At 39.5% G+C, this 24,446-nt stretch overlaps 1 protein-coding gene across 22 annotated transcripts in view; it reads left to right on the plus strand.

Moving 5' to 3' along the window:
* The window catches only part of PCDH15 (protocadherin related 15), a 1,100,829-nt gene that overhangs the window by 614,030 nt on the left and 462,353 nt on the right, over positions 1-24,446 (plus strand). The window lies entirely within an intron of this gene.

Here is a 24,446-nt window from a genome sequence, read left to right on the forward strand (position 1 = left end):
AAGTCGGTTTTTGGTCATACTTTGAATATCCTTCATATTTAACTCTTCTTACTGCATGGCGGGATTTTTTACTGATTCCTTGTGTGTGACTTTGGCTGCTTGGTGTTATTTTAGCAATTGCTCTTGAATTTCTGCATTTTCCTTGTCTAGTGTTCATTCAATACTGCTGTCAATCTAAAGAGACTACTTTAGGTTAAAAAAAAAATCGGTAAATTATTTTAGTGATTACTGCATTCCATTTAATATGGAAAACTATAAGCAAGTTTACTATGCTTTACGTACCATTTGAAGAAAAAATGGGTATTCATGTGTGTGTGTACAGAAGAAGGAAGCCAGTATTTGAAGTGCTGTATTGTTACAAGAGGATGACAGCGTCCCATGTAAGGTTAACGCTAGGTCTACGTTTCATTACTTCTTGTAAAGTCAGCTGGTTGGTGGAGCTGGTAAGCTAGTAGTATAGGAGATATAGTAAATAATTAATGCAATTAATATTAATATATTGTGGACTTTTACAGGAATGAGTCTTGCTTTAGAGAGTTTGAGACTTAGTGTATGAATTCTCGGTTAGTCTTATCTGAAGGTAAATATTGCTTTTGGTTTTCTTTTCCTGGGGAGGCAGAAGGATGGTTAGCCAAGGGTTATTTGATGCATTTTATCTGTCGGTGTTAGTACTTGGGTTTCAGAAACATAATCCCCACGGCTTTGCAGTTACGACCCTATGAAATAAGAGTGCAATTTAATAAGAGGACAGCTCTGCTTAACGATGAAGTGCTTCTCGCTCAGCTGTTGTACTGAGATGCTGAAGCAAGAAAGTTAGCTCCCATTGCTATGTTTCACACCTTACCCTTGGAGAGTGAATATGCAGACTGTAAAGAAGTTTGGGGCTCAATATCTTCTTTATGGTTTTCTACTCATGCTAAATCACTGGTTGGAATAATTGTATTGTCACCTTGTGTCATATTTGCTCAGGTGTAATAGCTTTGCCAGAAAGGCAGTCGCCTGTAAAACTGTGGTGCAAAGTTTTTAGTGTGCTTTGGAAAGGTGGGGAGGGTTGTTAGAGGCTTTTTTTTCTTTCTTTTTTCTTTTTAAATGTTCTCTCTTGTGGATGGTCTTTTTTGTGGGTTTGGGTTTTTTTTTTTTTGGTATGAGCTTACTGATATACTGTTGTATGGGATTCTCTGATGATAACATCTTTTTTAGGAATAGTAGATCGGTCTTTATGCTGAGGAAATATTTGCTCACAAATACTTTCAAATACCATGAAATGAATGAAATTTAAGTTGTTAAGATTAAAAATAAAATTAAATGACCATGCTGGATTCTGGTCTTTACTTGCTGTACAGTTAAGTTGTTGTAAGGGTTAAAGGTATAAGGTGAGAACTGATTCCTTGTATGTCCCAGGCTTTGGTTTGAGATGTCTAGTTTTAAACTTCACTTCTGCTTTTTAAATTTTGTTAATAATTTTTTGGCTATAAATGTCCGTTATTCCACAAACACCGTCTTTAAAAAAAGAGCTAAGAAAAGAGCAAATTTTCATGGAAGAGTGGACCTGTGAAGGGCATTTGTGTAGTTTAATATTGATACTGAACTTTCAGGGCTGAGATGTAGTAACACTGATATTTGTAGCCAGTTTTACCACCATTGACTCTAAGTTCATAATTTTAGATATCTATTAGCTTCAGATTGGTAATGACCATCTGCATCTCCAACTCGTTCTTCCTGTTGCAGCCTTAGTACCATAGCATTGCTGACTACCTGCTGAGCCCCATCCTGAAAACAAGGGGGTTTTTGTTCTTCTGTCACTGGTGCTCCCTTGGAATTCTGGAGCACCTGACACTCAGATCTTTCTGATTTCTAGATAAATTACTGTCTGTTTTTTTTCCAAGTGTCTTTGCTGTCTCCTTTGAGTACCTCTCTTATCTGACATTCATCTTTTAATGTGGTGATCAAAATGGTATGTGGCGTTCATTTTTACGCATTGCCAGTGTTTTGTTCGGTGATACTATTGCTTTCTCATTCTTATTGGAACTATATCTGTTCTGGATCCAAGTATCATATTTGCCTTTTTGTACCTGGATAATATTCAAGGTTTACAATTATGTTGTAATTCACTAAAACTCCCTGGTCATCCTCCTTTGCAGTTTTCACTGGGAAATGCACAGCATACCAGGAAACTTCTTGTACTCCTTGAGTATGTGACCTTGAGTTGTGCCTAGTTGAATTTTGTCCTTTTTCTGTTACTTCAGTTCTTCAGAGCATCTAGTTATCTCTGTGCAATATATCTATGTCCTCTCTTCTGATATCTGTATCCCTGCTCTATTATGTGTTATCAACCTGTTCCTAGTACTAGCAGCAGCACTATTGGTTGAAATGTTTAATAAGATCAGTTCCAAGACTGATTCTTAAGACCATCTAGTAATCACTTAGGGTTTTGGGACTTCTGCTGTTGTCTTCCCTTGAACCAGATGCTCGCCTGCCTCTAAATTCCTCTGCTAGTTACAGCTTAACTAGCAGTTTCCCATGTGACACTGCTGAATGCTCTGTTAAAATCCAGATTAATAAAATCTACAGCATTTGGAGAATGTTATCTAATGAAGTAATCTCTTAGGTTTGTCTGTCATAAGCTACCCTGTGTTAAACCCATAATAAATTTGGTCACATTTTCCAGTGCTTTCCTGTCTTTAGAAGGAAATTTGAAGGGAAGCATACTTGGTCTCTGTGCCACTGAAGCAAGTTCTATAGGCTTGTAGAAAATTCTTCTCTTTTACTTTAACGGTTAATAATTTATTTCTGACTCTTTAATTGTGTGCGGTATCCTAGTTGAAAGAAATGTCTTCGTGATGTTCGATTTTGTGTGCTGTTTATTTCAAAACTCTGTGTTTGACTGTTTAATGGCCCCTAAAGGTTTTGTTTCACTTAATGATACTCTCTTCTCTGCCCTTATGTATCTTTCATTTCTCTTCTTCACCATTCACCCCCTTCCTCTCATATCATACTAAACATTAATGCCCTTACTAAAAATAAGGTCCAAAATTTCCTTTGGTACTTAGATTATCCTTCCCAAAATACCCTTCTCACTGCATGGCAACCCAAGTTTTACTTCTCCTGATCCTTCCATACTGTAGAGAATCCAACAATTTTTATAAAGCTATCAAAACCAAGAAAATAGTGTTTGGACTTGGAGAACTTCCTGAGATTCTGTTATACCTATTCTCACTAGTTTGTCTTCTTCATTGTGTCTCGTTTCAGGCTTTTAAAAAATCCTTATGTTTTTGTTAAAAACCTTCTAATGTTAGGAGGAGTTAACTGTCCGGTGTACATTTGTACAGAATGATATAGTGAGTCTTTCTTCTTGAAAGTCTTTCTCTTCCTCCTTCTTTCCTTGGAATACTGAAGGGTTTGATACCTGGGTTTTGAAAATTTCTAAGCCTTCTGCATATTCAGATAGCTAAGCTCCTCAGTTCGGTCGATTTTTCCAGTTAGTTCCCTTGATTTCTTTTTTCAAAATAAGTGCTGATAACCCTTAATTACAAATCTGTTTTCTTTTGTTCTTCCATTTTCTTTAATCAGCTTATTACAATTCAAATCCATTTTACTTTCCATGAGTGAACTCTCTCAAAATCGAGTATGAATTAACCTTATTTCTTATAAATATAAAGGTTATCCAATGAGTCAATCATGCATGAAAGTATACAAATTACACTGCTATTAGTATTCTTTTTTCTTTGTATCTGGAAAATTAAATTTTCCAATAGTGGCACTGTTTCTATATAGTTCTTAATTCTCTTAAGAACACTACAGCAATCCATGTGTTGCATCAAGGTTTATGGCATTACTACAGTCAAATGCAATTTGACTGCATCAGCTCTTCCCAGAGTGATTTTGATCAAAACTAATAATGAAGTTTAACATATGGTGCTCTTATGGCTTTATATCTCTGTCTCAAATAGAAAATCCTATGGAGAATATCTTCTCTGCCCATGTCTGCAGAAATAATAAGATCAAGTTAGCTGGTTGCACCAATGGTTCCTTTTGCTTTGTTACCCAGGTTCTTGACATTTGTATGAAAACTGTTATTTTCTACAAGCAACAATTCGTGCCCCAAGAGAACCAGCCACAGTTCATGAAGACCCCTGCCCAAAATTAGGCCAGATATGATACCAGCATCAGCATTTCAACCTTGTCATTAACTGTGGCTACCGCGCTTTGTTGTAATAAGCTGAGTAATCAGTGCTTATTTCATCTAGAGACCGCAATGGATGTGGAAATTGTTAGCTTTGTCCTGACAGAGCAGAAGCATTCCTGGTAAGGTATTTATTCAAATGCTGCCGATGATCTTTTCTGTTCCATCTGTAGAGAAGATATTTCTTTTCTTTTCTCAAACATAGGGTGATCACAAACTGGATATACATCATGCGGTTTTACAGTTACAAAGAGGTGATGCTGGAAAGCTAGAAGACGTAATCAAACCTGAAGCTTGTGCTTTGCAATTAGTCAGAACCTCATCTGAAGTCCATTCAAGACTATTTCGAAGGTTCAAATCTTTGCTTTAGTGCTTCCAAGTGGCATGGTTTTACATCCACATTACTGTTCTGCTTGTAACTAATTGAGCGTGTTCTCGCTCCCTACATATATACAGACACATATGTAATGTGTGTACATATACGTGTATAATAACTACTGTCCACTCTTCGGGTATTCAGGATATGTGCTTCAGCAGTCGGTATGTCTTTGCTTCAGTCCTTGTTTTGATGGTGCCCCATTTGTTTTAATGCAAGTTCCACTTTTATGAGTAGAACTTCTCTTCCACCAAGCAGTAGCTATCAGCTAAATTGCCAGCAAGTTCATGCACAGATTGGTATTAACTGCTGGTTTGAAGGAGAAATATCTGCAAGGTGTCAGTGCAAAAATCCAAATGAAAATCCAAGCTTTTACGAATAAAATCTTTGTATCACAATACACATAAATAATTGTGAAATAATTGCATGGAAAGTCTGTTGAAATTTTGTAGTGTTTTTAATATCATACACCTTTTGTAAAGTGAAGTTCTGCTATGATTTTTTTTTTTAAATAATATTGTTCACTCTTGAATGTCACTGGTACTTTGGCTTTGAAGCTGTGTAAGCTGAATCTACTTTCTATGTGACATTTGAGATGCTACAACACCTTTTGCATTTCAAAAAAATTACTGTTGCTTGTTAGTAATCTTTTCCTTCCCAGCATACCAGCACACTTTGGATTATGAATTAAATAAATGTTCTTATTATTTTTAAGCACTTGCACTATCTTAGATCAAGGATTGTGACAATCAAATCATACATGAGGATTTGGAGATGTGATTCTGATGATTCACTGGGACAAATATGGCTTGTTACTGTTTGTTTCTGAATGTACTGAGGCCAGAATGCTTCTAGGTTGGAGAAGAATTTCAGTTCCTCAACTACTCTAGCCACAGTCTGTAGGTTGTGCACATTCACTGAATCCCAGCCATGGGATTTCACTCTTCGAGGGGGGGGTACTGTTTTTATTACTCTTCTGGTATGATTGCAAAGTGCTTCCATGGTTTTGAGCTGTGAAAGTGCATGCTGGACCTGCTACACTGCTGGTGCTGGGAAAGTAGACTTTGATTACAAGTTAGCAGACAGTGAAAATTTGAGAAGTCACTGTACTCCCACTTTGAGTACAGTCATAGTCACAGCTCTCACAGATCAGGGAGCAGTCAAATAAAACAGCTGCTGTTTGACACAACAGGTCAGAAGCTGATGGTGGGATACAGAGCTGTTCTTGGTCCATAAATTTACATCCTTGGTTCATAAATAACTGACACTTAATTTTAATTTGGCGATGTACTTTCACACTGTATCCTTCCCTCAACAGTTTTGTAATGAGCTTCCAGCACACTTGATGCTTTGGGGACTCTATTTTAGAAGTTCTCTGCTCAATTACTGAGCATTTGCTTTACAAATACTGTGTATTGAGAATAACTCTATATTTATGACCACTTCTGTGTCTGAAGTTCAGTTTTCTGCATGCTTTGGTGCATCCTGACCAGTGAGTGTGGTGCTGCACTTCTGAAATCACTGCTAACCAGATAAGCTCACTTACAGCATGCTGGGCTAGATACTTTGTAAGTCGGTTAAAAAACTGTTCAGGGCTCTTCTCACCGAGTACATAGCATGTTGGGTAGCTTACAATTTCTGGTCTGCAGTCAGAAAAACAGGTGGATTACAATATACTTGACCTACTTCTGAAGTCATGAACCTTGTAGGAAATAAGCTAGCAAAATCCTTTCTCTCTTTCCATACTTCTGAACTGAATGTGTAGTGAAGTGGCCACCAAGCTGCTGTTTGTGGCGGAGTCGACTGTTCCTAAGGTGGACCTGGAGTACAGCTACTAGACATCTTGCGCAATCTTGAATTGATTCATCCTAACCAGCGTATCTGTGACGGATGTAGAAGATTCATCTGTCCTGAGCAAAATGTAAGAGCTGCTACTTGCCCAAATGAAGAATGTTGTGAAGCCTTGACAGGTGACATGCTCTGTATAGCCTGCGTATGAGAAAGATGGTATGTGAATGAAGTGAAAGATAGTATGTCAATGAAGTGATGTGACTGCTCTCATTGGCAATCCTCTCTTTTTCAGATTTAGTGGAGTTTGTGCTAGCTTGATACAAAGTGTCCTACTGTGCCTGGTGGAAGTGACATATGAATGCACTAGTCTGCTTCTGCTGAACCATTAGAGCTTTGTTTAATTTGTGCTGTCATGAACCTTCAGTCCCATGCAGTGTCAGATTTGTTTTGTAAATAGCTAAGATGGGCCTTGGTTTTGCCTCTGCAAGTGAATCTTTATGCTACACATACTGCTTGAAATGCAGCCAGAAGTCTAGCATACTTGCTTGTCCCAAGTGTACCTGTAAACAAGTAGAGAAGACGTTCTTCTTGGTTAACCTTGACCCCTATTCTTTGTTCCTGAGTGGTTCTGACTTGCATGTTCAGTACACCATAGACAATGCTTTCCTTAAAGGTAGGGAGCAGGATAAAAAATTATGTCCCTTTAACTTAAAATGTAATAGCTTAGAATCTCCCAGATTTCCCAGCATCAGCTGGAAAGTAGAGTCCACATTGCAATTTATGAGCCGTGGTAGACCATGGTTATTACTACACTTGTTTCAGCTGATGAGTTGCACACTAGGCATAGCTCAAGGCTGCTGCTAGTGCTTGCAGAGCTCTCCAGAGGAAAGATGATTGCTTGATCCAAGGCCTAACACTATTTTGGCCTTGGATCAACATCAGAGACCTAAGAATGCAACACAAACCATCCTATGGGTGGGCCTGTTGCTTATCTTCTGGTATTACTTCTTTCTTTTTCCTTACGCATGTTGACTTACCTCAATGCAAAACATTTCCGTGTAGTATAACTTTCAGAGGTGTCTGTTCAGATAGCTTTAACCCCAGTTAAAAGCTGTTTTGCCCTCTTGGTATATGAAACAGCTCTATTCACTTGCAAGTGGTTTTTAGACCCACTGTTAAGTAAAGCCAGACAGAGTAGTGTTGTGTCAACTGGAATGCTGCCTACCTGCTATTTTTGCTGTTGTAAGACCACTCTCAACTGAGATTCGCACAGTGGGGTCTGTCAGACAACCTGCAAATGAATGTTTTGTTCTCCAATCTGTGTGTTGAATAATTGCCACAGCCACTGTGTTGTGCCTGTATCCTTCCCCAGGACAACCTCAGTGGCATGCCACGAGAAGAGTTGGAGGCCTTCAAAAGAGTTGTCCTGTACTGCAATAGGACCTGGGTCAGCTGTGGCAATTTTCAGACATTGCACATATCTAAATGATGTAAGAAGGCAGTAACGAGGTGCGTGCCTGCTTGCTCTCAGGTGAATCCCTCTAGTTCCTGTCCCTATTGCTCTTCCTTTCTGCTAGCCTAAAAGTGGGAGAAAGCCCTTGCATTCCTTTTTCCCCCACAGTCTTTTCTTCAAAGGCTTAGGAAACTGGCTACCTCTCAACAAATCCAAACTAGCACCATGTCTGCTGTAAGCATGCATATCAGCAGTGTCTTCTGGTACTCCTTATACTGATGGACACTTGGAGCTGCTTGTTCTTCCCATCAGGGCCTCCTCCTCCAATTCGAAGATCTATTCTCCCTGGTAGGGATGGTCACCCTCTTTAGAATTGGATTGCTCTTCATCTTAGTGGGCACTGAATCCCAGGCATGTTGTCAACCTCCATCTGCACCCTTCTTCAGCAGCAACACTATCTCTTCTAGATTCTAATCTGGGTCTTAATAGCCTTGCTGAGGGGGACTGGCTTTACCCCTCTGGGTTGAGTGCAGTGGCTCCTTGATATTCATGTGAGGTCACTGTGAGTTGGAGGATCAGAGTGAGCTGTGAGCCCTGGCTTGGCTGTATCGTCTGTAGCTGGCCAAAGAGAATCTTCTGTACCTTCAGCTCACTGGCACCTGAACCATCCTGTGTGGGTGCAGGGTTTATAGTGTTTTTGCAGGTTGCCTTCAGTATCACCTTGGGACTGCCTTCAATATCTCCTGGGGCAGCTCCTGCCCTAGGCACAGTCATGCCTTATCCAGACACCAGGTACCAACACTTGAACAGGTTTCACAACACCACCGGCCACAATTTGGAGAGCACCGAGTGCTTTCTGAGAGGCAGGTAATGCCAGAGCCTCTGCCATGGCTTGTGCACGTGTGTGTGAAGCTTGAGTGTGTCATTGGCAGCACAAGCAAATGTCTAACTCTTACTTTGCACATTTTCAAGTGGCTCTTGGGTCGGAACTCAGACTCTTGGTTTCTTCCTTAGGGCAAACATTTACATATAATCCCTGAAAAATGTGACTTAACTTCAGCAGACTTGTGTGAATGTGAAATTAGTAAGTAGTAGCAGTGCTGATGTAGTCTTTGATTTCTAGTTCGCAAACATCTGGAGTATCAGTAGATATGCAGAGAAAATGAGACAAATCTGAGTGCCTGATGGGGGGGTAAAGAAAAGTTTCTCTATTTACTATCTCACCACACAACCTACATGATTGTTATGAAACGAACTGATGAGAGATATTACTTCTCCCACCATCATTAGGATGCAAGTGTTTTCTGAATGTGCCAGATGTTTGGCTTTCATTATCTCGAAGTTTCTTTCATTTCCAACTCTAGTGAAAGGGAAGCTTGAGCATGTCCAGTAGAATTATAAACAGTTTCCTGTATGAATGAAGAAAGCAGAACACTTAATGAATTGCATCGTGGTAATAGTAAGTCCAGCTAATGAATGCTTTCTCTGTGACTTTGGAGAAGTGGCCGAGTGACATTTTTTTGATTCTGGGTCACTGAATCCGCATGGATTATTTGTCTGAGAAAGGCCTCCTTTTAATATTTGGAAGCAGTGTATTCAATACTCTATAGTAAGATTTCTGACTTATTCAGAATAACCTTATATTCAAAGCTGACTAAGGGTGTGTCCTCTAAGGTGCTAGCAGTTGAAAAAAGTATCTTTACTAACAGGTTTTGTATTTATTCTGGAGAAGTCCAATGAACATTTTTTCAAAGAACTATAATACCAACTCTGGTAACATTTTTTGGAAGTATTAGTTTGTGTGGAAGGAGGAGTTTCTGAACTATAGGTTGTAACAGGCTAGTTTAGATTTGCACATTCAATGCTGCTTTGCCAAAACCACGGTAGACTCTCTTCCCTCCATGTAAGAAGGCATTTGCTGTTACTTACCAGAATATTTCCCAAATATGTTGTCATATTACTGGACTGCTTTGTGGTATGTGTGTATCTTTTTATTTCCAAGGATTGAATAAATGTTTTTGGAGCATTGAAAGGCACATGGACAGACAGGATATCACTGCACGAGGTGGAGCAGATTTGTTCTTTCCAGTGGTAGAAGAAGAGAGAACTTGTTTTGCTTGGTCCTCTCTGAAAACATTTTCTTCAGCCAGGCCAGCTGGACTGTGAAGGGGGCTTTGTCTGCAATTCTTTAGCATTTAATGCTTGCCATAACTGATCTAGAAGTGATCTTTACTGCAGCTCGAGTGTAATTCATTAGTTTTTCTGATGATTGGAGATAAGAACCTACTGGAAGTAGTTACAGCTGATGGGAAGACCAGAGTTGATGGCCTTATGGTTGAAATGCAAGCTGTATGTTGTGATAGATGAACCTTTAGGGCTGTTCTATGATTGTTCTTCAGAACTACACTCATCTAGTCTAGAGGTGAGAATATGGCCAAAGGCTCTTCCTGGGATTGGAAGCAAGGAGATTATCACAAGTGGTGCTAGTTATTCACATGAACTTTGTGAAGAGTGAGTTCATCTGAGTGTGTTAGCTGAAGAGGATACTATGAATTTTCAACAAGAGGAGGGGATGGCACTTCAAATGATCTTTAAAAGCATTTTCCCACCATTTTGCCAACATTGCTCTGCCTGTGTTGTCCTTTAGAGAGCTCCTTTTCTTCTGGGAACAGGGAGATGCACTGATATTTTTGTGTTAGCTGTACAACAGAGGTACAGAGTGAGTTTCCATCATCATGTTGGTATCACTACCTGGGCTTTCTCACGCTGTGCTCTTCTACAATGGCAAAGGGAACTAAAAGATGGCAGATCCATCTCCCCAAAAGCAAACTCTGGGGGATCAGTAACCTCATTCATTGCACCTTTTAGGAAAGACCGGATGGTCTGCAGTGCTGCACAATTTCTCCCTGAATAACTGGAGGGAATTAACAGTACCTTGAAATATAATCTATCAAAAAATGATGAGGCCTCCAGCAGTATGAATGTAGAAATCTTACCTGTGCCTGTCTCAAAAGTCAGAGCTTCTGGAACTGTTCTGTACAGAGTCCAGATCAGCTCCTCTGTGTCTTGGACTAGGTTTATTAGGCAACATGACATTTTAGTGCAGTCCATTGGTTTTCCATGGTTTTAATCACAATGGATATGAAACAGTGGATTGATGAAGGCCACTTTGGTCTGTAGGTGACATTGCAAGTACTGGACATACACACTGCATTTTCCATGGACTTGCTGTGCTTTATTTTCCAAAGGTCCTTAGTTTCTATTAGCTATGACTTCAAATACTTTCTGTCAGGAAGCTGCAACTTGAGAAAAGAATCTTGGTTTTTTTACTTATTTTTGTGTTGTATTTCCTTGAAGAGAGCTGTGCAAGGATTTGGATTGAACAAAAGCAGGAGAATGTGAAGGGAAGGGCAATAGATGTGAACGTAATGGGAAGAATATGCAAAGATAAAGTTCTGTTGGAGGAGGATGAGGATGTAGAGAACGATGAGGGGGAGAAATAGAAGTAAAACCCGTGAATAAAGACAAAAGCAGGCTGGGCCATGTGAGTGCATTGTATTCTTCCACAAGAATTGTTATGAGAAGAGAGCTGCACAGCATTTGGCTCTGTGTGGCCGCTGGAAGCTAGATGGGAATTGCCCTTAATTTCAATGACTTTGTTTCATAGTCCATTTTGAAAATGACAGGAAAGCCATAGAGTTCATGCTATGTTATCCTTTTAATGCAATTTCTTTGAATGTGTTGACTGTGAAATATGAGAAGTGGAAAACAAATTCAATGGTTAGTGTTTAATATGTATAGTACATGCTTAAGTATTTACTTTTGTCTGTGGCTAACTGAAAGAGGGGTTTTTTTATGCTTGAACAGGTTTGAAACACACCTATGCTGTTCACCCACGTCAGCTGACTTTGAGTACTCTGGTGATTTCTAAGTATTAGAGTTGAAATGTTAGATGTATAACTTTTTAGATATAGCAAATGCTTTGTAAAATGTGATATTTTTATACATATATAAATTCATTTTCCCTTGTATCCAACCTGGCTGAAATAAGAAAGAAGCTATGTAGAACATTCGGGTTTGCGTATGCCTGAAACGGAGAGTAGCTTCTCCAGGGAATTAGATGTATAAAACCATTCATTGTTGTACCTCTCTCTCTGTTGAAAAGTGTTATGTGCCCACTGCTTCCCCCCCCCCCAGTTTATTGCCATGTGATCACTGCTTCTTACCTGGTCTTTCTAACAGTTTCTTCGTCTGGTGCTTGGACCTCTTGCCCTGCTCTCTCTCTTGCGAAGAATTTTGGAACTGCAGTTTTCTTTGTGTTTGGTGGAAGGAGAACTTTATCATCAGTATTGGTTTTATGTCACACTTACAAGCAAGAAATTGTTCATGTTTTCTAGCAGGAGTTTGGGAAAGAGGACTTGTGTTCTGCATGTTGATATTAACAAGCCCTATAAAATTCCAAGAAAAATGTATTTCTTGTGGGTTTTAGGAAGTGGCATAACATCTGTTGCTCTGCAGAAGAGCTATTTCTTAAAAAGAATCATCCCTCTTTTGCTCAAAATTACTGAAATTAAAATATCATTAAATCGACATAAATTGATTGAAATACAACACAATGATTTTTAGTGATATTGAGGGTTTGAAAATATGCAGGAGTAAGTATGAGGTCATGGGAGAGGAAAAGCCAATAAAATTGCAGTTTTTTCCTAAGTGCCATACACTTGATGTAAATTTCTGGATTACAGTTAATTAGTCATATTCAGATATCAGTAATTTATAAAATAACTGTAGTAAAGCTGATGCTTTAGCAAGTTTTTGAGAGGCAAACTAAATTTAAAAACAAAACCCCAGCTTGCTTCTCATATCAAGAATAGTGATAGTATTTCATAAGAAATTGTAAAGAAGGGATGCAGAGTTTTTTGCTCAGATGTTTTATATTAACTTAAATTGTAGCATACTTTAATATTACTGATTTAAAATTACATCTTATACTATCAACCTTGAAATGTAGTTTCTTCTGTGAGAAGTACTCTTGCAAGCCTGTTACTCCAAGCATTATGCTTAAGGTTTTTTAGGGTTTTGGGGAGGAGGAAGTGGTTGAGGATTTCTGTTGTTATGTAAAGGGTAGGTCTAGGATAAGTGGCTGTCCCCATGAGTATTTCAAAGCTATTATGGTCCTGTGAATCATTCCACTTACTGTACTTGAGAGATAAGGCATTGCTCCCAAAGTAACTTTTTATTATTGCAGCTATTGACGTTTTTTTCTAACACAGACAAGCAAACTGAAGAACCACACTCATCCAGGGCTGGTGTGATTGAGTAGGTCTTATTTTGTAAGAAGTCCTGTGCAATTGTTTTCAAAGTCAATAAGAAACATTTGCTAAGAAGCAAGTAACTACAGGTTGCTGATCCTGAAGTTTTATAGAGCCTTTGGCCTTTCGGTAGAAATAGCAATCCTTTGCTTTGAAAACACAGGTTTTCTCAGTCTTTAATGGCATTAGGCATACGTTAATGGCTTCTGTGTCCTAGCATACTCATGTCTCGTGTGTCTTGTCTCATCCAAACTCTGAGTACTGCTAGTGTAACTCACGGTATGATACTTTCTTTTGCATCTCATCATTTTTGTTACGTTACTTCTTTTCCTTTTTGGATTCTTAAACTTTATGAAATGCCACTACTCCATCCTACAGAGGAATGGGAACACTTCCTTGCTTATTGTTTCTGGAGTCTGAGTTATGTGTAGGAACTTTCAACTGGAAGGATAATGTTTTGTACACATCTGCAGTGTTTGTGTAGTGATTTCATCAGAGAACTTTCCCTGATTGTTACCTGGAGTCAAATACATGGATATTTATAGGGTATGATGGTAGCAGCACTAAGTCCATAAACTGTACAGACTGGAAGTATTTTTTGTGATTTTTTTTTTTTGGTATTTTCAGAGTTTTAATGAAAATAAGAAATATTCTCATGATGGCTTGAATAAAATACGTACATATAATGCCATCCATGGCTGGCACTGATGTGCCTACTTTTTGCTTCTTTCACCGCTTTTCTTCTCCAAAGCTGCTGAGGATGGGAGCGCTCCTCCAGGCAGTTCAGGGAAGGATCTGGCATTTGTATTTCTGAGGAAGTGCCTGGGGAAGATGAGAAAGTTTGAGGTGGTAAGAGTTGAGTGGAAACTGGAATTGGCCAAGGTGAGAGCTAAGTGGATGGTCTTCATTTGTTGTTGTTCCCACAGTTGCTTGCTTGCTCCTTACTAAAATTAGCAAGACGTGCTGATGAATGAGATGCAGCATGGCAATATCTGCTTGAAGCAATAACCTGTAGCAACGAGTCATTCTTTCAGCCTGTCTGTACATGCCTCAGTGCAGCAAGGGATAACAGTGCTAACTAGAAATTGCGGTTGGAAAGGAAGAGGGTTTTTTTTACATGTAAGGAAGATAAATAATTGCTTTGCAAAAAAATTATTTCAGACTAATTTAAAATATTTTAATGCTATCCATGTGTTAAAAATGCACCTCGCATAGGCTGTTTAGTTTTTTCCTATCTGGTGTTTCTCAGTGGGAGATTGTTCCAGTTGAGCATTCTTGTTTCTCTTTTTATAGAGCAGAGGAATGTGTACTCTTGCTGTAAATGACAAGCTTAATCAATCTGAGTATGCCATTTATCTAATTACAATCGGAGATTATTAGGTTTTTAGATAATCCTTTAAATTAGATCAGAAACCATTTTTTTCTTACAGCTTGATGATTCCGTTCAAATGGTTTTGTTTTCCTGTCTGGAAAAATGAGGCGTTCTGTAGTCTAAGGTCCTGCTTTCAGATATTCCCCTTGCAATTTCATGCCCTACAGCTTCTGAGAAACTTTGATATATATTTTTAAGGCAATGTGTGTTGTTCAAAGCATTAGGTTTTGTATATACATGAAGTTACTGAGTAAATCTTCTCTATGGAAGTTGCCAAGCGGCTTTGTGACTTACAGTGGAAGATGTAGGTTGTTAAATCCTTGTTATATACCTGTTAGCTTTATATGGTAATCTGAGACGCTCAGTTGGAAATGCTGCTGTTCTTTAATGCTCTCTTTTATTGTTTCCTTTTCCATGTGGTTTCTGCTTTTGCATCAAAATTATTTTGGTGAATTTTACCTGCCTCCCCCGTAAGATGTGAATGAGAAGGGTACAGCAAGTATGGCAACACTGATGCTACCTATCCCTTTATTTTGCTTTCCCCAATCTTCTCTTTCTTCTGCACAGCCCAAGTGCTCTCCCTGAGGTGGTTTTAAGCTCAAGCAACAGCTATTGCTTCCTTTCAGGATTTCAGAGCTGTGTGCGGTTCATGCGATATACAGCAGGCTCCTGTTTCTAGCAAAGCTATTTTTCACGACCTGTTTTGAGTGCAAATTGCACTTCCAGTTAAGCACTATAGATGTCCTATACCATCTACCTGTATTCCCCGTTCTGCCTCTCTGAAGTGTGTTCTTGGTGGTTGGTTAGTTGCAGTCATACCTCTTGGTTTCTACATGTGAGTTTGCTATATGCATAGTAAAATAATGCTTAAATTCCAGCTCAGAGCCTCCTTCCTTTGGTTACTTTAATTCAAATTTACATTTAAGACAATTCTTTTAACTTTTTTTTTTAATTTGCAAAAATGAACACTCTAATAAGTGGAGTATATCACAGTTGCTAATCACATACCATGCCTGCAGTTGTGAATCCTCCCACTGGGTAAAGATGCACTCATATTCCCAGTAATTGTGATTAGTATTCAAATAGTACCACAAGAATCCATCCTTCCCCCTGCTCTGCACACTCGGGTCACAAAAGCAAGCTCACTCCTCCTTGCGTATTTCTCAGAGAGTGGGGTGTGCATTTAAAAGAGGAGAAAAAAAAAAGGAAGAAAGAAACCCTATGAATGCTTGCTGTTGCTAGAGTTTTATTTTTGAAGTGAGAAAGCATGCATATCTTTCAGATCTTTTACCCAACATGTTGGTAACAAGTTGGACATTTTTATGTGTTCTGTTACTGGTTTGTTTTGGGATTTTATTTTGGGTTTTGTTTGGTTGTTTTTTTGTTTGGGCTTTTTTTTGTTGAGGTGTTGATGCCATGTATAAAACAGGTATTTCAATAAATCCTGTTTTGTCAGTTAGTAATTATTGTTAAAGGTCTAGGGGCATGGAACCATGTGTTTATTTTTGGGTTTCTGAGGTGACGGATCAGTCAAGTGCTACTAATTTTGGACCGGATACTCAAATATCTCTCTCGTGAGGGATGAACATACTGTAAGCGATGGCTGTATATTCCCTGCAGTGTGTACAGTAGGTGATTTGTAAATTCTTGAATTCTCTTGTCTACAAGGATCCCTTTGTAGCCTGTCACTAGTACAAGACTTGAAAAACTGCGTAAAGGAGATTAGCTCCCTGCCTATTTCAGTCATTTCTAGATACTGAGAGTGACACCAACTGCAGTGCCCTGGGGATGCCTCCATGAGGTTACTCAGTGTTTTCTTTGCCTGGGGCGATTTTGGTTTGTAATTCTGTATATTCTCTGTGAAAACAAATTTCCAAAGGCATGGAGTGGTTCCTGAAGTTAGGGAAGTCTTGAAGCTTCACCAGATATAGTAGATGCAGTCTGGTGTAGCGCCGAGCTTCAGGTGCTACTCCACCGTTTCCAGTTTGAATATTGGAGTAGTTACTGCAAAGTGCATTGGAGCTGTAGGTGTGCCAAATCATTGTAGTACCATTAATTTCACTCCTGATACTGCCTTTGCAAAATATCATTTTTTTTGACTGCATTCCCGTGTCATGACTGGTTAATGCTGTTGCAAATCGCACATTATAATCCCTTGTCTCGAGACTGTCAGAATCTTCATCGCAAAATGTCACCTGCAGTTTTTATTCACTCATCCAACCCTAAGCCCCTGTTGATCATTACCCAGCATGTGGTGACACAGTTGCATTTAGCTTTGGATTCTTTACAAGTATGCTAGATTTATTGCAAGTTCTTAAAACTTTCCGTTTTGGAGGGTTTTTTAAGCTACAGTCATTTAATAGGCTGCTATTGTCTTGGTCTTAGGCACTGATGGGGAAAACATGTCTTAAAACCTAGCTATGCTATGTGAATGACAGCGACCTCAATTTGTGGCTCTTTCTAGGAAGAGTGCAGAGGCAGTTTTAGTCTATAGAGTGACACTGGCAATATTGCTTAATCAGTTGTTCCATAAATTAGTGAAGGCTTAAACTTTTTTCTCATTCTTGATACATTGCAGTTAATAATGCCACTAGTTGTCAAAGGCTAGAGAGAAACACATTACAGGTTTTCAAGATTTATATTTTTGGCATTTACAATATACAAATCCTGCTTTGTATTCTTCTGTTTTTTGCAGAATTTTTATTCTCTAGGAAACTCAGCAATTCTAAGTCATGCACTGACAAATTCAAAATAAAACCCAAATTGCCAGGGGGTTCTGGTAAGATCTCTTTTGGTGTTCTTCTGTGGTTTCTGTGCTCTGAAGGTCCACCAACTATTTCAAAGCATTTCTAATAGTTGGTTACTCAGAAACACCAATAAAGCAGGTATCAGTATTTGCATTTGTGTTTAGAGAATGGATCTGATTCCCATGAAGACCTCAGTAGCAGTTAGCTAAGAAAATTAGAAACTGATGCATGGATATAATATAGGCACATTTGGGAAATCCAGATAAAATTGCCTTGTGCATGCTTTCCACTGGAATAAATGCATGAGCTTTACTGGCAGAAGAATTCACCTGCTGAACTCTGGCAATGTTTTCCAGAATGGATTAGGACAGAATTACACAACAGAACCGAACAGGCAATACTTGGCATTTTTTGTACAGTAAGTGTGGCTGAGGGGGAAAGGTGAAAATTGTTCCCTCAGCCTTTTGCCACAGAGTGTTTGAGAGTGAAATAGGAGCTGTATACAAAGGTGTAACAAGGCTTCGCTTGGTCAAGCACTTTAAGGTCTCAGACTTCACATGGGAGAGAAGTGGCAGACAGGCGATGTGCTTATGAGTGAATTAATATTGAAAATTTAACTATTGCCATTTGTCATAGTGATTATCTTGTCTTCTTGATATAAAGCCATCAAGATTGTTTAAAGGACTTTGGGGGCAAGCCAGAGGGTGAATTTAAAGGTGAAGTTGCCCTCTACGCCTTTTAATGCTGCTGAAGCGGCATTAAAAGTGGTGTTTCACAGACGTCCCTCTATTTTTTGGACAGATGATTTGTCTGTTTGCTTTTATCTGCTGATAGTTGATTCTTCTGGCTCCTAATCAAACTTTGTCAGTTTCTGCAGATTTTAAAATTTGTTTTAAAACTCACATAGTTTATTAAAAACCCAAATAATTCTGTGTTTTGCACTACAAGCATAGATGCTTCTTGGCCACATTAAGTCTAGAGCTATTTGAATGTGTGCTGAAATGTTGTGGTCATCTTCAGCAAATGCAGTACTGAATCCCAAACTGCTCTGATGAAGGTACTGATTAGTGAATAAAATACGCAAACCTGAAGGGCAAATTGGTATCCCTTGGAGATGAACCTGCTGAGCCATGTGAGCAGATACCTGCACCTGCGATTGAGTGTAGTCTACATACCTGAAGTGGTGGAATTATATGCATCTGTGGCAGCCACGCTCTCCTCCTCCCACCACAAAAAACTCAAACCCCCTCATGTGTGATGTGTAAGGCTGATAAGGCTGCCTCCTTAGCACTGAAGAGGGGAGAAGAAAGGCTGACTTCTTTAACATTGCAAGAAAGCTTCTTAAAGCTAGAGTCGGAAACTAGGAAACCTGAATTCTGCTGCTTTGAGGAAATGTAAAAATTTTTTTAAAACTCTGGAAGGTTTTGTTTCTGGTGAAGTGTGGGGTTTGCTGATGACTGTAATGGGCAGGAGAGGACAAGTGGTAGCCTTTAAAAGGAGATTTTGGCTTTTGATTTTGTATTTGTGTATGAGAAAATTGGGAAATGTAGGGTCTTGGGTCTTTTTAAGTGAAGTTTTAAACACTATTATATTTACCTGAGTTGGAATTGCTCAGATTTTATTAGGGAAAGAGTAAGATTTCTGGCTGCAGACTACATGGAATGAAGGTATGAATTATTTGTTTTCTTTTTTGAGCTCTTAAGATTTGCTGTATTTGTTATTCTAGCATTTAGTAGTCAGACTTCTGTATAGAAGTGTAAAGATGATATAACAGCCCAGCTTAATTTGCATTTAGAATTTGTAAATGTCACTTAAGGAACTGATTTAAAATAAAAAGGAAACAGCAAACTTTTTTCAGTCTCTCCCAACTCAAAACAGTATAGCACAGACTTGAAAGCAGTGTGAATTCAACTTTTAATGAGCAAAATGAGATTGTTTCCAAACTTTTTTTTACTTCAATTGCAAGCATGTTTTAATTTTTTTAACTGAAGAACTGCAGGAGCAACTTAAAGACACCTTTTCTTCAGTCCTTGATGTGCCTATCTCCTGTGCCTATTGTAATACATGGGTGTCAGAGCAGGTTTGGGGATGTTATTTTACAGAGCACTTGCACAAAGTAGAAAAATTAAGAGGTAAATTAAAATGCATCTCGACTACTGCTTTTTCTGCTTACAGTTTAATTAATAAAAAAATTGGTTTAAAGCCAAATCACTGTGCCCTATGGAAAGTGTTTTCTACAGTCTTAGCTCATATTTATCTTGGGGTTTTCCCCCCATATTTGAGAAAAAGAGGCAGCTTTGATGGTTCTTATATGCTAATAATGGCTGAAGTCTTGTGTACTTGGAATTGGTGAAAATTTCCTCTCTCTCTGTGTTGTCAGGGGCTGGAGAAGCCTCTGGTCCTCGGGCTTCACCTCTGTATAGATGAGTACTGTGGAGACTGGCTGCGCTGAAAACGTCTGTGGGTATGCAAGTTTTACAGGCATTTCTACTTGTATTTTCCTTAGCAGTGAAGGGAAGTCCGGAGGTCATCAGGGTCTCCCTTGATTACAGATTGATTCAGTAGCAGAGACCTTGCTGACTGCAGTGACTATTTTCTTTGTGTACGCACACATTTTATATGTGTGCTTACACATATATGTTCAGCACAGAAGCACATAAGTGTGTACACTGAGGGCCAGGTGGTGCTAGTGTCACCAGTTGACCTCACAGTGTTGCCAGATAGGTAAGTAGCTGCTTTCAGAGATGTTTAAGAGTGAAGGCTTTGGAGTTACAGTGACAACATGGTTACTTCAGTTCCTTGAAAAGGAAGAGCCACTTACGTTAAACGTAATGAGAACACTGAAATAGTGGGTGGAACATGGAAGATACGCTTAGCTGACTCCATCCTGTTTTTCTTAGGCCTTGAAACTATCTTTGCTGTTTTGAACAAGTGACTGCGAGCCTGATGTGGGTAAGGATTGGTGAGAAAGAGTTGTGTTTAAAATGGCCATTTTATGTTTGGATGTTTCTCACAGCCTACAGTTCCTCGTGGCTACCTGCCAATATCCAGTGTGTAAACCTTTTGCTTACAAGAAAATACTGCTTATGGTTTGTAGGTGCCGCAGGAGCACTGTGGTGCTGTGGGTGAGTACTCAGGTTGCTCTGTCAGTGACGTTCGTGTGCTGGCTCTGGCTGGGGTCAGCTCTGGTGTCTGAGGTGACACCTCAGAGACCCTGACACCTGGGGGGCTATTAGCAAGCGAGCGGGGCAGCCCTCCCAGCCAGCCAGTGGTGTGTTCCGTTCTGTATGAGGCTGTGCTCAGTTGTTAAAAAGGGCGGGAAGGGGTTTGCTGCTGAGGTGGCTGTTGCGGCGTCCTCTGCCCATGGGGTGGTGGCTGGCGAGTTCTTGTGCTTCGCCTGGTGGGGTTTGGTTTGTTTCTTCCTCACTCTTTCCTTCACCTGATAAAACATCTTTATCTGAACCCATGAGCTCTTTCGTGCTCATTCTTTATGTTTTGTCCTGTCCTGCTGGAGGATGGTGGGGGAGCCGGGGGGAGACATGTGAAGTAAGACAAGCTGGAGAGACATTGATGGATGGTCAATAATTTGTTGTTTTAACTAGACCTGATACCAGTTAGATCGGGTAAGTTATTGGTTTCTGTATTAAAACCTTCTTAGGTATTTTAATTTTTACATCTGTGGTAGTGCTAACTGAATGTAATTAAAGTCTTAGAAATGCCAAACTCTTTGGAAATGAAATTGTAGCACATACACCTCTGTACAACCTGCACGTGTAAATTACCCAAAAGTATGGCAATGTAATTCAGTAATATAGTTCTGAAGTTTTCTCAAAGAACTTCACAGGATACTGTTGTATCTTCTTGTTGAAAGAATTTGTGTAGGTAATTAGGTGAGTCTTAGACAATATATGTGTGAACTCACATCAAAATGTTTTCTCTAAGTAGTTTACAAACCTGCAACTATGAATATGACTAACAAGAGATGACAAGGTGATAGCAGTAAAATCTGTATATATATGCTTTGTTTGTGTGTAATACTGTATTTTGTTCTGAAGGAAGTGCAATCTGTTTGGTATAACATATGCATATGTACGTTTATGATGGTAGAAGCACAGGACTATGTCTGTAAGCAGAGTTGCAGTGTTGGTTCCCAGCTCCATCTGAGAAACCTAGAAGTACCTTGTGTGGGAAAGTCGTGGGCAGCTGAAGTTAAGCTGGGTTTGTGCATGAGTACTTTGCTTTGAAAGTGAAAAAATGCTTTACTTTTACGTTGTACCATCTGCTGGTTCATCATCATTTACCAAAGGTTTAATCTGTGTTCTAAGCAGACTCTCAATATGTAGTCTTGAATAGTTGATACACATGGTTTTATGTTCAGATATCATAAATGTTAGCCTAATGCTGCCATGCATATTAAAAAAATACAATAAATTAATTCAGAATTAATATTCTTATTGTGAACAGACCTTTATTTTGCTCTTGTGGGCTTCTTAAATGTGTGTATGTTTACCCTTATTTCTCCAAACAGTAACTGTGTTTATGCTTTCCATTTTTCATGCATGAATTATTGCTTTGTTCTAGCCAAACTTTATTAGTCATATTAATAAAGAAAACATTTTTGAGAAGGACACAAAATTTATTGAACGGATTTGTTTGTCCTGTTCTTCTATATTTTAAGGTATTGTCTTCCAGTTATGCATTTTTATTCGTTTGCCTTTTACTTAATATTTTTGCATTAGCATCAATATTGTCAAAGTCAGCAGACGGACACCTTGATGTATGTAACACTTGGCTTCAAGTAGTTGGGATTTTTACCATGTTAGCTTCCTTGTGTACTGTTCTTAAAAGATGCAAAACCAAACTGATGCCGTGAAAAGCCGGAATTGAAGACTCAATAGTCGGCAGACTATTAAGCAGGTATTCTTTATTGCGGCGCCGGGCACACGGGGGATCTCTCCTCCAAACGTGTGCACCGAAGAGACACAGTTACTAGGTATTTATGCTATGTTAACATACATATTCATTACATTTCCAAGAAATGTTTATCATAGTAATGGCTTTTCCGAGAATTCATTAATATATGGTAATGTCCATCGAACGTGTTTGTTTGGCGTCTCTCGGTGGGGGTCTTCAGAGATAAGGAGGCTGCAGGATAATCTGTAGTTTGCATACCTGTTCTCCCAAGGCCCAGGCGCCTAAAGGGATTATTCAGGAGTCCCTTGTTTTGCAACAAGTCCCAATATTCACAAAGAACCAAGACTTGTTTCTGACCACCTGAAGTGATAACATCCCCTACATGTTACATTTGTTACATTTACAGTTATCAAAACCCTTGATGGTCCTTTCCTTCTGAGAGTTTTTTAATAGCTTATTCAAATGCAGTAGCTGGGTTGAGTGATATTAACGATAACATACTCTTAAATGACTTCAAGAGGTGATCTTTCATCCCATTCTGGATGGTGCAGGGTGCAGCCTGTGGGTGCAGAGCTCACTGGAGCTCAAGTGCTGGCTTTTCTTGGCGGTAAGGAGGCACCTGTAGCTGAAGAGCTCCTGAGCTGATCATTGTCTCAATGTGTGTGTGCCCTTGGCTCTATTTTCAGTGACCTTTCTCATTGCCTAATATTTCCCTAGGTGTCTGTGTTTCTTACCCACTTTTAATTGCTCCGTTGCCTCCAGGCAGTGGCTTTAGAACTGCAGGTCACAGCAGCTGCTGAAGAGCTGAGAACTGGCTGGGCCAGACCTGCATTGAGACAAGAGTGGGAAAGAAAGAGCTTAGGTCTCATCTTATCAGCTTCAGGCAAACAAGGCAGAATGATGAAGGTGGAGAGCTGCTCAGCCCGGGAATGGTTTTTTCTCTCTTTCATGGAAAAGACACCATCAGCTGCTGGTCATTAGGCTTCTTTGTCTGCAGCCCACATGGCTTCTGCTCCAAAGGGGTCAAAGGAAGTGCAGGCAGCTCTAACAAGTGTCACTTCTACTCCCTGCATATGGAACATGATGTAGTGAGCTGTGTTGTGGACTGTAGGGCCTGGAAATTTTGGAACTTCTAAATACCTGGTGTTCCTTGAGTGTGCCCAGGACTCTGCTGTGTGTAAGTTTCTTCCTGCAAGTAGACTGAGGTTTCATGCTACTGCTCTTCTATCAAATTTCTTTGAAGCCAGGATGCACCTTAGAGCGTTACAGATGCTGCTTTCAGGCACAATTTTTGCATGATGTTTTGGAGGCTTTGCCAGTCCTTGCTCTTTTCAGGGAGAGTCTGTAGGCTGTACAGGTTGATCTGAACTGTTGAACTTTGGGAACTTAAAGGGCGCTGGACAAACTCAGGAATACTACACACACATCCGTCATCATTTTGGGGAGGATAAGTAGCCAACAGCAAGAGCAGGAAAATGTGGGGTGATGGCTGTTTACATGGTACTTCTGATGACAAGAATGGCAAGGCTTGCAAGTGTCTTCCTTCATTAACTGATTTGACACACTTTTCTGTTGGGATTTGCTTCTTAGTTTGGGTACACTGAAGTATTCCTTAGAGCTGGGGCGGTGGCCTATGTGTTCATATCCAAGCCAGAATTTTCTGATATGTCTAATTCAGTGCTAGCATACCTGCAGCAACACAGGTTCAGTTGCTAATGCGTCAGGTTGGTTTATGCCTTTTGTTTTTCTTGCAATACTTGTTACACTCTTGGGCATCCCCACGGCTTAAGATTTCTCTGTTTTCCCCACCAAATACTTACTACTGACTTGGAAATAAAGAGTCAAATGTGCACTTCGAACAGACTGTTCTCTGTTGAGATAACCTGGGACTTGCATGAAGCTGTAAACAAAATGTGAAAACCAGAAGTGTATAGATCGGGCATGTGTATGGGTTCATCCTTCCCCCTCCAGCATTCTGACAAAAATCTAACTTAAGAAGTAAAAAAACTTGCCCTTTAAAGTAACACAGCATTTGAATATTTTTTTTTTTTTAATCAGTGGGTTGGTTTTTTTGGTTTTACCGAGAATCACACATTGTAAAAAGGAAACATCCGTACAGTAGTTGTCTTTTGATTTCGTTTGATTTCATTTTCATCCTAATTGGATCTGCCGACTGAAATCTCATGTAACTAGGCTAAAGTAACAATAGTCATACTGCGAAATTTGTAGCATTGCCAGCTAGGATTTGTTGTTTGAATCATTCCTGTGAAAATAAGGAACTGCTCTAGAAAAGGCAGA

This window comes from Opisthocomus hoazin, chromosome 6, assembly GCF_030867145.1.
Source record: "Opisthocomus hoazin isolate bOpiHoa1 chromosome 6, bOpiHoa1.hap1, whole genome shotgun sequence".
NCBI classification, from domain to species: domain Eukaryota; kingdom Metazoa; phylum Chordata; class Aves; order Opisthocomiformes; family Opisthocomidae; genus Opisthocomus; species Opisthocomus hoazin.